At 28.2% G+C, this 16,466-nt stretch overlaps 1 protein-coding gene across 5 annotated transcripts in view; it reads right to left on the bottom strand.

Moving 5' to 3' along the window:
- The window catches only part of LOC147806657 (transcription-associated protein 1-like), a 59,776-nt gene extending 46,118 nt beyond the window's left edge, over positions 1–13,658 (bottom strand). Inside the window, exons 1-7 of one of the 5 annotated variants that reach the window (XM_087149241.1) lie at positions 13,198–13,658; positions 12,911–13,089; positions 9,890–9,984; positions 8,481–8,575; positions 7,439–7,513; positions 1,793–1,902; positions 540–653 (exon numbers count right to left, since the gene is read on the bottom strand). The gene's annotated coding sequence lies outside the window, so the exon portion shown is untranslated. Of the gene's footprint in view, positions 1–539; positions 654–1,792; positions 2,057–7,438; positions 7,514–8,480; positions 8,576–9,889; positions 9,985–10,386; positions 12,126–12,910; positions 13,090–13,197 lie in introns of those variants that run through there. The other 4 variants (XM_087149242.1, XM_087149243.1, XR_015428471.1 and 1 more) reach the window with 4 other exon arrangements.
- Between the last annotated feature and the right edge of the window lie 2,808 nt (positions 13,659–16,466).

Raw genomic sequence — 16,466 nt, 5'->3', positions numbered from 1 at the left:
TCATTTGACAGGCTATGGTAGAAATAGGCATGTATTAAGTGTTGGTATGTTTAGTGCAGGATAAAGGCAAATTCTATTGCAAAAAAATAATGCACGATTTTTAAATTCAGAATTATTTAGTTCAGAACAGAAAGTAAGATAATTTTATTTTGTTGCATAAATGAACAAATAATGTGAGTCTAAGATTAGTATATAAAATTTTGTTACAGTACTGTCGCCTTAAAAAAATAAAGACGCTTCAATTAGTTAATCTTTCTTCATACCAATATTTAGTTCAAATTTGAAAAAATTTATTAATCCAATATTTTTAAAATCACTGTAAATATGCCACTAATATATTTTTTAAATATGTAATTTAGAGGATGATAACTCAATTCAAAATTAAAAAATTCTACGATATGAGTAATGTATTGATAATAATAGATTATCTTTAAAATCAAATGAAAGAGACAAATCAATAATTGTGAATCTCTAATCTATAAGAATTTGTGACTACATTTGCTAAAAATAATAAATAAGGGTACGACCCCTTAACTCACAGGCTTTCAGCAATGGCGTCATTCCACATTTGTCTTTCTTATTGATAGGCACGCCATGCTTTACCAATAACTTAATTGTAGATAGATGACCTTTCAGAGAAGCATAATGAAGAGCTACAAGATAATTATTTAGATAAAATTGACTACTTAACGGTAATTAGATAAAAGGCTGTTTAAATATTGCATAAGCACTCAGCAGGAGAGAGGGAGTTTGCCATCTACTTATTTTTGCTGCCAAGGGAGGAGGGGAGTTAAGACCAATGCGTGTCATATTAAAATCATCTTAACACAATACAGAGTTTTGATCTTCCTGAATTAAATGTAATTATCAGGGGCTCACAGAAAAACTCAAAATTATTACATGTTCAGCTGGGCACGCCTGCAGAATATGTTACATTGATCGAATCAGGCTAGGAAAAAATGCAGGTAATTTTTTATCTAATTAACAAAACAAAAAAATTGCTAGAAAATTTTGTGAGGATAAAAAATGTGTCACAAAATAAAACAAAATGCAAAAACATTGTTACAAAATTTTTCTCTGTAAAAATAATCAATATATACATTTTTAAATTTTGTTTTAATATATTAATTTAATATGGCAGTTTTTGTATTTGTTATTTTTAATTCCTAAATTTTATACAGAGTTCGCATTCAATTTCAGAAGAAAAAAAAGAGTTAGTGCTTGTTAGAGTTAAAATAAAATTCCCTGACAATACCAGGTTTTAAATGTCCATGGGTTTATAAGCAGACCTTGAATTTTAAATAATTGTTTTAAATTAAATAATTATTGTCCTTCGTTAAAAAAATATTATTAAAAATATTATGGGAAATATAAAATGATCTGATAATTTTCTGCCCTCCTGGGCAGGTCTACAAAATATACCAAACATATATATATATATATATATATATATATTAAAAACAAATCAGAAAAAGTAAGCATTATTATCGAAGAAGTATTACTTTACTTTTTACTTAGAAGTATAACATGAAGGAGTGAGCATAAACATGGATATGATTATTTTGTATGTTCATTGAATTTCATCAAAGATGTGAAACAGATGCTAAGTTAAAGTTATAAAATCAATTTCCACAAATATATATATATATATATATATATATATATATATATATATATATATATATATATATATATATATATATATATATATATATATATATATATATATATATATATGTATGTATGTATATAAAATGTATATATATATATATGTATAAAAGAAACTTAATACCTGTCAAACCATTTTTGTCAGAACAGTCCAGTACAACTCCATTCTTTGCCATAATTTCAATGACGTCATTAGCATTGTTTGCAGCAGCCCATAAAATTGCATTCCTTCCACTGGCATCAGCAATGTCATAAATGAAAGATCTCGATAAAAATGTTTCCACAACTTTCCAGCAAAATATACAAAACAATTCTTAAAAATTTCAGTAGCTTCAAAAACAAAGTGTTGAAAAGAGATTTAACTTGAACTTTAAATGCATCGTAAATATTTAATAACTTTAAATACACTGAAGAAAATTCATAAAAATTAAAATTTCTCAGCTGTATCTACAACATGTTAATTCAAAGACAGTTGTTACACTTTTAAAGTTAGTGAGAAGGAAACTTACCATAATTATGCATCTGATTCATTGCAAATGTTTCTTTTAAATTTTTTTATACACTAAATCATGAAAAACATTATTTTTAATTGTTATTACATGTTAAGTTCATACGTACCTTCTTAACTTTTGCCTGGATGCAGCAAGTTATAAAAGCAATGAAAACCAGAGCTTGTAATTAACATATTTAGCTTGTTTGACAAAATAACATACTTAGCTTTCTTAAGAGTTTTGATTAGGGAAGCATATAATTTAGTTTTATTTGATTCATTATATTTATAATCTCATCAATAAATATGATTAGAAAAATATGATATAAATTTAAAAAATGATAAATTTAAAATATGATTGCCTCATTTAAATAAACATAAAATGATATGTATACCTGGTTATGTTTTACTGAGTAACATATATAGCTGCCAACATGAATAGGAAAAAAATCCAGCAGATTTTATCAAATAAAATAAATTTCAAGATAATGTACTAATATTTTATACATACGGAATTTTAGAAGTTTTTATAGTCATCAAAATAAAAAAAACTGCTATGTTTTGCAGTTATGATTTACATTAAATGAACTTGATTGAAACTAATTATTATAAGTGAGGCTCGCTTCCTTATGTATTAGTAATATTTATTTAAATATTTAAGCAAGTAATAATCTGTGCAAAACTTTTATTTTGATAGGAAACTTATTCAATTTTAGGAATTTTCTAAAATGTATAAAAACCATCAGAATTTTTATTAAACCAGTAGACCAGGGGATACTTGCAGAATCGAGTAATCTCCTGGAAATTCCAGTAGAGTTGGCAACTATGAATATGGTAGGTAATTGTTGTAACTCTAAAAAAATTAATTTAATAATGTTTAAAACTAAAATAATCTGTAAAATGTTTACAAAAATAAGGGTTAGGTTTTAAATTATTTATTGGTCTCTAATTACATATCTTCGTTTTTCAAAACAGAGAAAAATATTTTTTTTAAACAGACATTCATTAACATACAAATAAAACACCCAAATTGAAAATTTATTTTTCTTCAGAGAAATTAATAATTTATTTTAAAACTAGAACTCTACTTTGCATTAATTTAAGTAAGAATTTCATCTAGAGAAATATAATTGCTCTTTTTGACAAATTTGAAATATATTTCTGTACTGAGAAAGTTTTAATTTAAAATACAAGTTCAAAAATCCAAACAGGGTTAAATATGTTTAAAAAATATAACCATATCAAATTATGAGGAAAACTTAGCATTTATATTATATATTTACTACTTGGCATTTATACCATCATCATACTATACTATATATAAGGCATTTATACTTAATATTGGCATTTATACCAAAAATACTATATCTAAGTATGAGGGGAAAAATTGAGTTAATTTTAAAAAAATAGCTTAATAAATAAAAAAAACCCTACATAAATTATAAAAATAATACCAAATGCAAGAGCAAAAATTTAAGAATTTCTAAACTTTAGTTAAGTAAAATAATGAGGGAAATAGAAGATGTAAAGAACTTATAAATGAACAAAGAAATATGTTTCAAAAATGCCATCATGCTGATAATGAGAAAAACGGATATTTTGAATTCAGTTAAAATGTTTTAGCCTTATATAGATATAAGAAAATCACAGCTACATAAGTGACAAAAATAACCCTCAGAACCCAAAATAGCATTCAGCATGTCTTAGTTTTAATTATTAAGTAAATTTATGGAGAAAAAATATGCTAAAATAAGCAAATAACATATCTATGAACATTGTGAATATGTAGAAATACAATAAATAAAATGTAAATGAATTTCTTACAGCATAATTATGAAAAGCAACATAAGGTAAAGGAGTTGCACCAGAGTCATCAGCACTAGTCTAAAGGCTCTTTTTCAATAAAATATCAGCAAAGCCTAATGCACAAAAATATGCATCATCAACTATAATGACATAAAAAGATATTGCCAAATAATAATGCTAAAGACTTAACTAGTTAGTGAAAACTTGACATAGAAAAATTTATCTATCCAAAGTTGATCAAGATTTGGCAAAATGAATTTTGAAAAAAATCAGTTATCAGTCAAAGTCCTGTAATCACATTGCTTAATATCAAATAAAAACCATTTTTTAAGTAAAATGCTTAGATTTCTAACTAAAATGGATAAGACTATTGTACAATTATCACAAACTAATCCTTGATTGAAAACAACCATAGTTATTTTTATTCAAGCTCAACATCTTCATGAATTTATATATGCAAAGACTTACAATTTGTTAGTAAGATTTCAAATTAAGAAAAAATTATTTAAAATCAGGAAATATAAAAAATAAACTCTTCCAATTTTCACATGACAGAGCAAATCAATCTTCCTTATTTACATGGATGTAACTGAAATATGTATAAGTATTAAACAGCAAATTATTACATTCATATATATATATATATATATATATATATATATATATATATATATATATATATATATATATATATATATATATATATATATATATATATATATATATATATATATATAATCAACAAATTGTAAAAAACCTTTCTTAAACTTGAATTTAACTTCTTGCCTCTGGAATATATTTGGGAAAAACGCGCCAAAAAAGAAAAAAATGTCTCTTTAATTTTGCTTCCTAATATCATCAAAATGTTAGAAATAGATAATTTTCTATAAAAACAAAATTTTAAATGAAATAACTACCATATTCAACATTTTTACATGAATGGGAAATGTTAATGTACAGTAATTTTTCTCAAATTACAGCAAAATAAATTGAATGCCATAAATTTCAAGATAAATATAATAAACTAATAGAAAAATATTATTATTTATATCAACTGTCATGAATTCCATCCAAGAGAAGAACAGCAGAATTTGAAAAAAAATCTGACAAATGGCTAAAAAGAACAGAATCTTTCTCAGGAAAATTCAAAAACAAGTATCACCATCCAATGGAAAAATGGTAAATTACATATTATGCATTGGAAGTGAAACACCGATTTTTCTCTTGCGCAAACTCAGGCCAGCATTCTAAAATTGGCGCATTTGCCTTACCCGAACAGAGTTCAGGCATTACAGGCAAAGGGTTAAGTTATCAAGTGAATATTTTAGATTTAAATAAAAATTATTTATAAATGTTTTTGTATAAAAACATTTATAAGATTAATATTATTGATCATATAAAGATGTGTAGATATTTAAACAAATTAAGAAAACACTAATAAATTCACATTACAATTACTGAATGGCCTATGTTAAATTTTTATTAAAATCTGTAATTTGGTCGATATTTCTTCAATGAAAAAAAATTCATTATTTTTGAAATGAAAATACAACAAGTATTGAAACTAAAAATTTTTGTTAAAAGTAAAATGTTCCTACATTCATCCTATTTTATAATTCAAAAATTATTAAATGTTTAAATTCAATTATTTTTTTATATAAAATGGACAAAAATATAAATTGCATAATTTAGAATTGAAAAATCTGTAACATAAGGTTTCTTCCTGTATTTGCTAAATGTTAAAAGATTGGAAGCTCCTCAATTCATTCTTTTTTTAAGAACTTGCCATTAAAAGATATTCAGGTTTTTTTTCTTTCCATAAAACAATTTAAGAGTGCAGCAAATTTCCATGAAGAATGTGGTAAAGTCATGATACAATAAAAAGTCTCAAATTTTTTACTTCATTATATAGGGCAGTTAATCAGGCATCTCAACTCTCATAATTAAAAAGAAAATCTCAATTAGTCCTTATTAAATCAAATTATTCAAAGGGAGACTAAAATTTCAAAGTGCTGCTTGCTGACTGCTCTATGAGTGCAAGAATCCAGCACAGTATAAGCGCATGCAGATCCACGAGTCATTGAAATGATTGGTGCTTCTACACGATAAGTATAATGGTACACAAGAACAGACTATGGCTCAATGAGTTGTGAAAATCATTAGTAAAACATTGTGAAAATCACGCTTTTTGTTACCTGTAGTGACAATCAATGTGGCAAAGAAAAAATTTAATTTAGGAAAAGAAAAAATTAAGCAATTTTTACAAACACCCAATCTAAAAAGCATCTTTAAGTACTTTTTAAAAACGTTCTGTCCCCTGTCTTTATTCATCGATCAATATGCCCATTGAAATTCTTCTTTATGTTCGTAGAAAAAACAAAAAAATTCAAAACAAAAAGAGCTTTGGACAATTAAGGTTTTGAAGTAGAACTGGTCAAATGCCTGCATTAGGTAAAAGCAAGAATGTAATTTGATACAATAGAAATGAGATTAATAAGAAAAAGACTTTTGTTCATACATATTTAAAGTTTGGTTATAATTTTGCTTACATACATCTGCTGACGAGATTTTTTTCATGTTGGATATTCCCATGCTTCAAAGAATGCATAATACCTTCTTTTCGTGTTCCCTCTGTGATTTATTGTGTTTTTGAAACAACATAAATTGCGTATTTGGAAATTTTATAAAGCTTAAGCTGAATTACTGGACAAGTGAATTTTGTTATTTTAGTAATTAGTTATAGGATGCACTCTATTCAATGAGGAAAACAAAAAGTCCAACTAAACACGTTAATTGATATATAGGTAAAAAACGAAAATTGTGGTTGCTTCTTTGGAGAGACAAAACTGATTTTTGAAGACAAATTTAGCACCAAATTGGGTTAAAGCTACACTTTTTGCTCAATGAACAAAGTTCATTGAGCAATGGTCATTAGTTCATTGAACATTAGAAGCTTTGGAACAGCTGAGAGCAATTTTGAAGAAATATATATATATTTTTTCATTTTTGAGCAGAAAGAGCCAAAATTTTGTTTTAAAGTATTTTGAGCAGCTGTTCCAATTCAAAAAAGAAAACTTACACGAAAAAGTACTATGCAAATGCTGTTATAATATACATGCTGCTGTGCTGGAGATTTTTTGCTACTGGTATGAAGGTATGTGAGCTATTGTAGGGTCCCTTACTAAAGACATATAAGTCATACTACAAATGTGCCTAATCATCATAAAAAAATTTTCCTGTGTTTATTTGTGCAACTTAGATTAGTTTAAAAGTTTTCTTTGAACTGTGTCCCCTCACAGTACATAAACAAATTACACCATATAAAATTCTTTTAACATTGTTAACAATTGTTTGACATGAGTTTTAATTATTAAAATGTAAATTGAGCAACAAACGCAATGCATGAAAACAATAATAGTAAATAACTCACAAGACGGAAATACAGTTTAAATTCATTTTTAAATCAATTTTTACCTTTCTTAGCAGCTCAATGTAGAGGTGTGCAAATACATTATCTAATATATCTGTGTTGCATGTTTCCTTTGAAACCTAAAAAGGGAAAAAATTGAAAGAAATTTAAAAATAACAGTCAACTATATATTGGCAATTGGTTCAAAGAAAATATGAAACTATTGTCAACTTAGTAAATTAATAAATAAAAACAACAACTTTTCTCAGAAAAATTCTTATGAATTGTTAGAAATTACAGAAGAGGATCACATTTTTCAAAAAAATTAGACATACTTTTTTGCTAATACTCCTAAAAGAACAGCTAAGCATGAATCTTTAAAGCTTGTTTTTGTTGTTTGCAATAATAGATACAATGTGAGAATAGCACAGTTTTGTGTGGCAAACAATATTAATATCTAAAATATCATCAGAAAGTTGTGATTAAAACTTTATTTAAATTAATTTCTATCAGCAATTTTTATAAATAATTCAGGGCAATATCTTTTTGTCTCTGTTTCAGTGTTGTTGATTAATTTCCTAATTTAATACTCTATAATTAAATAATAAATTTTCTATCAGATATTAAAAAATTTAGATGTTGTTATTCCAATACGGAAATTATAAAGAATTTTTTTATTACTTTTCTGTTTCTGTATTTTAATTTAATCTAATCTTTTTAATAAAAAAAAATCTAAAGTTTTTGTTGACATCACATATCTAGGGGTTTGTCCAGGCCTAATTTACTACCTCTTAGCGGTACCTTCACAAATTCAACTTCAGAAAAAATGGTAGTTTCACGCAATACTTTTTCTTAATTGTATTTTTGTATCCCGTGAGAAACGATAAATCCATATTTTCATCACATTTTTGTGTTAATTTTTCAACATAATTTTTACGAATTATGTCTAAATTTTTACAAAATAGGTATCTCACAGAAAAACCTAGACAGATTTCTGATATCAGTCTATATTAGTAGCTCTTGGACAGGTATTATTCACAATCTGTACAAAAAATTAAAGATAAAAAACAGCCTTAATTTAAATTTTTTTAAATGTTTTAAAATTACCAGAAAGCGAACTATTCAATGTTTCCAGCACCTACAGCAAGATGTAATGCTGATCTACCCTCATAATCTTGCCAATTTATAAGACTTTCTTCCTTCTAAATTAATTCATAAAGCAAATATGTAGTTTTAGAAGAACACAGGAGAAAGTAAACATCAACAAAAATAAATAAGACTCTCTCATAATTTTGCCAATTTATAAGATTTGCTTATTTCTCCTAAAGAAAAAATATGTACTTTTTTTTAAAAAAATAGATCAAAGTGAAGTAAGTATTTTTTAAAGTTGTTCATAAAGTCATTAGATATTTTTAAATGAACACAGAACAAAGTGAACATATACAGAAATAAACAGAATTCTCAAAATAAATAAAAATATCTCCTCAGAATCTTGCCAATTTATCGACTGCCGCCTTTCTCCTAAATTAATTAAGTTAATACATATTTTTTTAAATGAACATAGAACAAAGAGAATGCTTGGAAAAAAAACTGAATTTGCTAAATTAATAGAATTGTCTCTCAATCTTGCCAACATATATACATATATGAATATAGGTTATAGTTTTATATATATATATATATATATATATATATATATATATATATATATATATATATATATATATATATATATATATATATATATATATATATATATATATATATATATATATATATATATATATATATATATATATATATGTATATATATATATATATATATATATATATATATATATATATATGTATATATATATATATATATATATATATATATAGGTTATAGGAAGTTAAAAGGCACATAAAAGGGAATATATATCTTTTAAACACAAGGAAGTGAAAAAAGAATCTCAAAATAGATTTTTTTTTCTGCTTCATAATAATTATTAATCACAAACTTTAAGAAAAGTGAGACGGGAACAGTAGGCCTTGGCCCTCCAGGGGCTGTCATGTCACTAAGTTCAGTTTAATCATTATTTATAAGAAACCCCCCCCCTTTCTTAAATTTATTCATGAAGTGAAAAAAATATCTATTTTTTAGGAAAACACTAAATATAAAAAATATAAATAAAGTTCACAAATATTAATTTTTGATTACACATCGCTGGCACCAAAATCACAAATTCCTCAATTATTAACACAGCAGATTTGTATTTTTACCACGGCGCAAAAGATATATTGTTGACATTTACAACAAATGACAAATTAAATCAAGGACTTTTTTCTTTCTTTTAAATTAGTGAATTTATCCATAAAGGGAAAATTAATTCCGTTTATATGTTAAGAATAAATTGAGTATTAATAACAATAAATAGAGTCCAATTATCCATTTTGTTTTTGTAGGATTTTCAAATTATCAGTCATGCGGGGATAACATCTCTGTTAAATTTTGAGAAACAAGGAAAACAACTTACCAAGAGAATTTCAACACAATCCAATGCTCTAGAAGTAGGATTTGTAGCAGCCCAATGAAGAGGTGTTTTACCCTGATCATGCATAGATTAGCATCCTACAAAAAAAGTATTTTAAAAGTAATAAACAAGTAATAAAGTTTATAGTGAGATTAATAAGATCAAAGATACTCAAATTTCAAACAGAATAGAAATTTACCATAATTTCCTGTTTTATCCACGAAGGTGGACAATCTGTAAGGGCAGAAATTTCAGTTAATAAATTCAGTTCTGTTAATAAACACCACTGGCATATAATCTGTGGATTATATGGCAGTTTGTTTATTGCACCAATCTACTTTTAATTATGTAAATAAAAAAATATACAATGTAACTTTAATAAAAAATGTGAAAAAATTGAGTATGTGAATTCGGAGATGAGAACCAGAGCCTGATTGAAGAGTTTTTCGAGGGAAAATATATTTTACCAATGTTCTTCTTCGCAACTCCAAACTTGCATATGGGTGATTCTTTCTAAACATGACAATTTTGACCAAATTTTTTTTTCAAATTTAAAGTCTTCAAAATTATCTAAAAATTTTTTTGTATGCTTCTTTAGTTACACTTATTAATATCTTACAGGCAGCAGTGTAGTTTATTGACATTTGCTTGAGAAACAAAATACAATAGAAATTCATCATATCTTGAATGCCAGGAAAATGACAGATTAGTTTTGAAGTCTAAAAAACAGTAATTTTAAGTTAATAGTAAGTAACTCATCTTAGGCCTTTATGTTAGATGAACCTTAAATTGTTTAAATTAATTATTTTTATCCACCGTAGGAAGAATCAAAAATTTTTTTTGTTGTTGCTGATATGTACAGAAAAAAATTGTGTATAATAATCAATTATTAGATAAATAAATAACTTTGATTACACTCAAGCATATTACAATCATACATAAGCTTGGTATTAGGTTAATATTTGCTTTCCCTCCTTACTGTATTAGCAGTTAAAAAAAAATTCTGGTAACACTTTAATGTTCTGGCATTCATAAGCCAGGATAATGACAAATCCACCATTTTATAGCATATAACTTTACTTTAATTTAATATTTTGGCTTAAGACATTTATATTCTGCTGAAAACAGGATTTCTTAAAATAACTCACATAAATCTATGTAGTTTATGTTATTAATGATTTCAAAAAGCCAAGAAAATGACAACACAAAAACCTACTCACCTTGAAAAATTTTTTTTAAATAGATTTCGAAGCAGAAAATTGGTTCTTTAGTCATGCAACAAGACATGTTCATATAGCAATCTATAGGAGACTAATCAATCCATTAACATAAGATATTGATTGCTGGCTCTATCTATTTTGGTTATAAACCACTAACGAAAAGTAGCCAAGAAAATGACAGATGTTCTTGAGACAAACAAATTATTGATAGAAAAAGTTATTTTAAACCAAATTTTTGTAAATAACACCCTCTGCGTATATTCTAGAAATGCTTACACTGGTTGAGATTAAAAAAATTAGATATTGAGAAATTCATGGGAAGTTTTGAAGCTAGTTATTATTGGAAACATTGTTTAGGACATACCAGGAAAATGACATTTTGAAGTTCAATTAAATTTTTTAACTTTACAAAACAGTCAATGCTAGTGCAAAGTCATTTTAAAATGCTAACAGCATCGATAAAGAGATCGATCAATCTCTTTAGAAAACTTTTATTACCAGAAGAGCTTGCTATATGTATGGGCAATGGCATCCTTGCTAATAATCAAAATAATTGTAAGCAGTATAAAGCAATGGTAGAAGCTAAAAAATTTGACAAAGTAATTCCCCAAACCAATGAGTAAAGGGCCGGGATAACCTGGTTGGTAGGGCACAGGTCCTATGTCCAAGAGTTCGTGTGCTCGATCCCAGGCAGGCCGAAGATGTCCTGTGTAGTAAATGGAGACTGATGCAGGTTAAATCTGTTGAGTCGCAAAGTCCTCCATGTTTCCAAAACAAATCAATATCTCTGGGGGTACTGATCCAGGAGTTTCCTTGTCTTAAGGATTGGTTTCAAAATTACAAGGCTATGGAGTTGAACATAGGTAGTCATAAATAAACAATGAGTATGATCCGTGGTGGCTCAGGGGGTAGAGCTCTAGCCTTCTAATGAGATGAACCGGGTTTGAATCTCAGCGATGGCTCGTCGATACGAATTCCGCATCTGGCTCATACTCAACACAATGTTGATGTGAAATATCCTAGACGATAAGACAGATCACAGGTTAGAGTCTCCTAGCTATCAAGCTAACCGTGGGAGGTTTTCCTCTCCATGTATCCCGAATGTATGTATTACCAGTAGTATCGATTATCTGTAGTACGAAATCCCCACGAATTACAGGAGGAAGTAGCTTGATTGTGGTAAATTTTAAATATTACGAGTTGCCTCGAGCAACAGCATTCTGCCAGATGATAATGAAAACAGTTATTCTTTATTTTGATGGGATAACATGTTTTGCTTAATCTAATAATGTAAGGTAATCCAGAAGCAGAACAAATAATAAATAAACAATTTTAGTGTTATTGTGTTAAAATTTGTGGTAAAGTTTTGAGCAGGATTTTGTACAGTTGTTCAGTATTAATTAATTGCAGCTGATCTCTCCCCATACGTAGAACGGGTATTTAGCTAGTAAATTAATACAAAAACAATGATTTTAGTGAATACTTTCTTAAAGGGGAGACGTCATATGACATTTGGAATATTCAGCCAGTAAAGATGTTTGTGTTTTAACATACTTAGTATGTAATCATTGTTACCAGTATACCATTACAGTTAACAAATAATATTGTGATAAAATAAATGTCACAAAAAATGTTTTTTTCATTTGATTCTAAGAGTTAGCAGTACAAAACATCCGCATCTGGCTCTTACTGAACAAAATGAAGATAACAATATAATGTAATGTAATGAATAACAATATAATATAATGAATATTCAGATGAAGATAAAATTTAAGAAAAGATTAAAAAGTTTTATTCCTCTTACTAGAGTTTGTTTTCCTTTAACTGCTCAGATCTTTTCATCAATTCTTTAAGAGTGTTCATTGAAGCAATGTGAATGTAGGAACCACTACATGTTTGTTTTTAAATTTTCAAGTCAAAAAACCCTTTTGCACCTAAGCGATGATTGTTGATATGCACAGGTCCCACTGTATTCTCAGGGCACTAGTATCAGAAATATACATGTGATTATTTATTTATTTTTTAACTACATCTGCAACAAACAACAGAATAACACATCTAAAACATCGAAGCAAACAAAAATTGGCTCACCAAAAATTTAAAAATTAATATTTAACAACGCATTTAATCTTAAACAGGGTCTGAAGTTCATTTTTGCTTAAAAACTTCATTAAGAAAAGCTATTTTCCTTAACAAAGCTGAGCGAATTTTAAGCACATGTCTTTTAAAACAAGTAAATATTTCAAAGAAATATAAAGAAAACACAAGAATTATTGAAGGAAATTAATTATTTTAAGTTAGTTTTTTGGTGATCCTATCTAACGTACATGGTATCTCTTTCTAGACCTTAAAAGCTCAAATAAATATGAAAAATACTCAAGTATTGCAGTAAATTTTTACAATCCAGTTGTGCTATAACCATTTTTAATACTTATTAGTAGTTTGAATTAATCTTAATAATTTTCTCGTGAATACCAATGATGAGTGATGTTGACTGACGGACTTTTTTGGAACTCTCTGCAGTATGCAGTATTTTGCTTATAGCTCACTTATCGTAGAGTGAGAATTTTAATCCCCTGAAGAGGGGAGATGGCTTCCCCTGCTTTAGCAGCTCGATGACCTGAGCGCAGTATCATCAAAAGTTAATTTTTAATTTTTTTAAAAATTTATTTTATTTAATTTTTTTATTTCCCTTTCATTACTTTAGTTGTTGTGGTAGTTCATTTACGTCGCACTAGCTATTGGTGACGGTCTGGGAAACATCCCTGAGGATGATCCGAAGACATGCCATCACAATTTTGATCCTCTGAGGAGGGGATGGCACCTCCGCTTCGGTAGCCCGACGACCTGCGCGCGAAGTTGAGCACTTTACGGTAGCACAGTTTATCGAGGACCAATACCGCACACGCTCGGTCCCTACGCAGACTGATCCAAGTGGTCCACGCGCACACTGACCGCAGCCAGTGATGCTTGACTTCGGTGATCTGCTGGGAAGCGTGTTTTAACGATCAGTCTACTGCGGGACTTCATTACTTTAACGTGAATAAAGTTTCCTTTACCAAAAAATTATTCGTAATTTTTAAACAGCGTTTAATATTTAATTAAAAGAAATAATTTTAAAGTTTTTATTTCATATTTTTCTAAAATTTCTTTTCCAATATTTTAACGTGAATAAAGTGTTCTTTACCAAAAAATTTTTCTTTTTCTTTTGAAAAGAGCGAATAATAGCTAAGAAGCGGATAAATTTCGGTTCCGATGCTACGCATTTAAATGACCCTATATCTCCCCTAAATATTAAAATATAATTTTCAAATTCGTCCAGAAATTATTTTGTTTAATTTTATTCTTTTCTTTTTCAATATTTTAACGTGAATAAAGTGTTCTTTATCCGTAAATTATTATTTTTCTTTTAAAAAGAGCGTACAATAGCCAAAAAACGGATAAATTTCTGCTCCGACGCTACTCATACAAATGATCAAATATTTGTACTTATCATAAGCTTATGATTTTTGAACTCGGCCAGAAATTATAGTTTATTATACTACGCAATCGTACCAAAGGAATTTTTATAGAAAATTAGGGGACCCACAATAGGCTAAAATAGATTCCTTTAAAAAAAAAAACGCAGAGAAGCTCTTTTGGCATAATAATCAGGACAACAGCTTGTGAGGCGTAAAAGGGTCAGAAGCACCACAGGCTAGTTAGCCGAATTAGTAAGTTGTAGAAGTTGTAATTAGAAATATGGGGACCGAGGGGTTCGGGGTTCGATCCCGGTCAATGGGAAATTTTTAATTTTCTTGATTTATTTTTATTTATTTTCAATATTTTCAATATTATAACGTGAACAAAGTGTTCCTTATCCAAAACTTCTTATTTTTCTTTTGAAAAGAAGGAATAATTCGCGATCGCAACGCTGGAATATGCCATCAGGGGAAACGACAGGCTCCATGCTTTTGGCCCTACACCTTTACCTCTCCTCCTCTTTTCAGTTGTATAGGATTGTTCTATGATATTTTCCTTCTTCTTAATATTTTTCGTATTTAATTGTCACAAATATTTTCGTAAAATTTCTAAACCGCTTTCTATTAGAGTTATATTCTATGTAGTTTTCAGTTGCCAATAGTTTCCGAATTCGAAAGTTTTTAATCTATTATTAAAAAAAATATTTCCTATATGTAGGACCCACAAAAATATGGAAAAACACATTGAAAAAATAATATAATGCAAAATAGGCGAAAGAAAAGAAAAAAGAAATTTTTTTGAAAAGTTGATAAAGCTGGGGTTCGAACCTGTTCCCCCTCGCCACAGCCGTCAATTTCTAGTTCGGTGGCTTGACCACCAGACCACTCGAACACTAGAAGCCAGTCACGATTTCGCTTCAAAAGCCCTCTCACGTTCAGCTATGCCATAGACCTTTGAGGGGCCCCCAGCACCCCCTAATTAATCTATAAAAATTTGCTCCAGCGGACATGTTAAGACCATTGACCCCTACTTAGGGACCGAGTTTGAAAATTATAACTTAATATTAAAGAGAGTTACACTGCTTCGAAATTCGAACCCCATCCCGCCATTTTACTTTATTTTTTATTCTTTTATTATTGTTACATTATGCGTTCTTTAACAAAGAAAGATGCACACTTTTACTCAAAGAACACCTTACTCATGAGAAACTGACGAATATATTGTAAAAATAATTTAAAACAATGGAAATAAGCCAATTTTCCTGCATTTTTCCAGTTTTTACCCATTATTCGCCTTTTTACCGAATTAAAAAAATTATTTCCTATTTGTAGGACCCACTAAAATATGGAAAAACACATTAAACAAATAATATAAAGCAAAATAATCGGAAGAAAAAAAAATGAAATTTTGAAAAGTTTATAAAGCTGGAATACGAGCCTGCCCCCCTCGAATCCGCCGTCAGTTACTAATCCGGTGTCTTGACCACCATACCACTCGTACACTAGAAGACAGTCACGATTTCGCTTCAAAAGCCCTCTGACGGTCAGATATGCAATAGACCTTTGAGGGGTCCCCTGCACTCCCTAATTAACCTATAAAAATTTTCTGCAAGCAGATATGTTTGGACCATAGACCCCTACTTAGGGTCCGAGTTTGAAAATTATAACGCATTATTAAAGGGAGTTAGACGGCTTCGAAATTCGAGCCCCAACCCGCCATTTTATTTTATTTTTTTATTATTATTCCTTTATGCGTTCTTTAGCAAAGAAAGATGCACTATTCTACTCAGAGAAAACCTTACACATGATAAATTGTCGAATATATTGTAAAAATAATTTAAAACAGTGGAAATAAACCAATTTTCCAGGATTTTTCCAGTTTTTCCAAATTATTCGCTA

Source organism: Parasteatoda tepidariorum, chromosome 8 (assembly GCF_982258835.1).
Source record: "Parasteatoda tepidariorum strain Cologne lab strain chromosome 8, Ptep-v5.0, whole genome shotgun sequence".
NCBI classification, from domain to species: Eukaryota; Metazoa; Arthropoda; class Arachnida; order Araneae; family Theridiidae; genus Parasteatoda; species Parasteatoda tepidariorum.
Note: the sequence above shows the minus strand (reverse complement) of the source record. Positions and strands in the feature narration are given on the sequence as shown.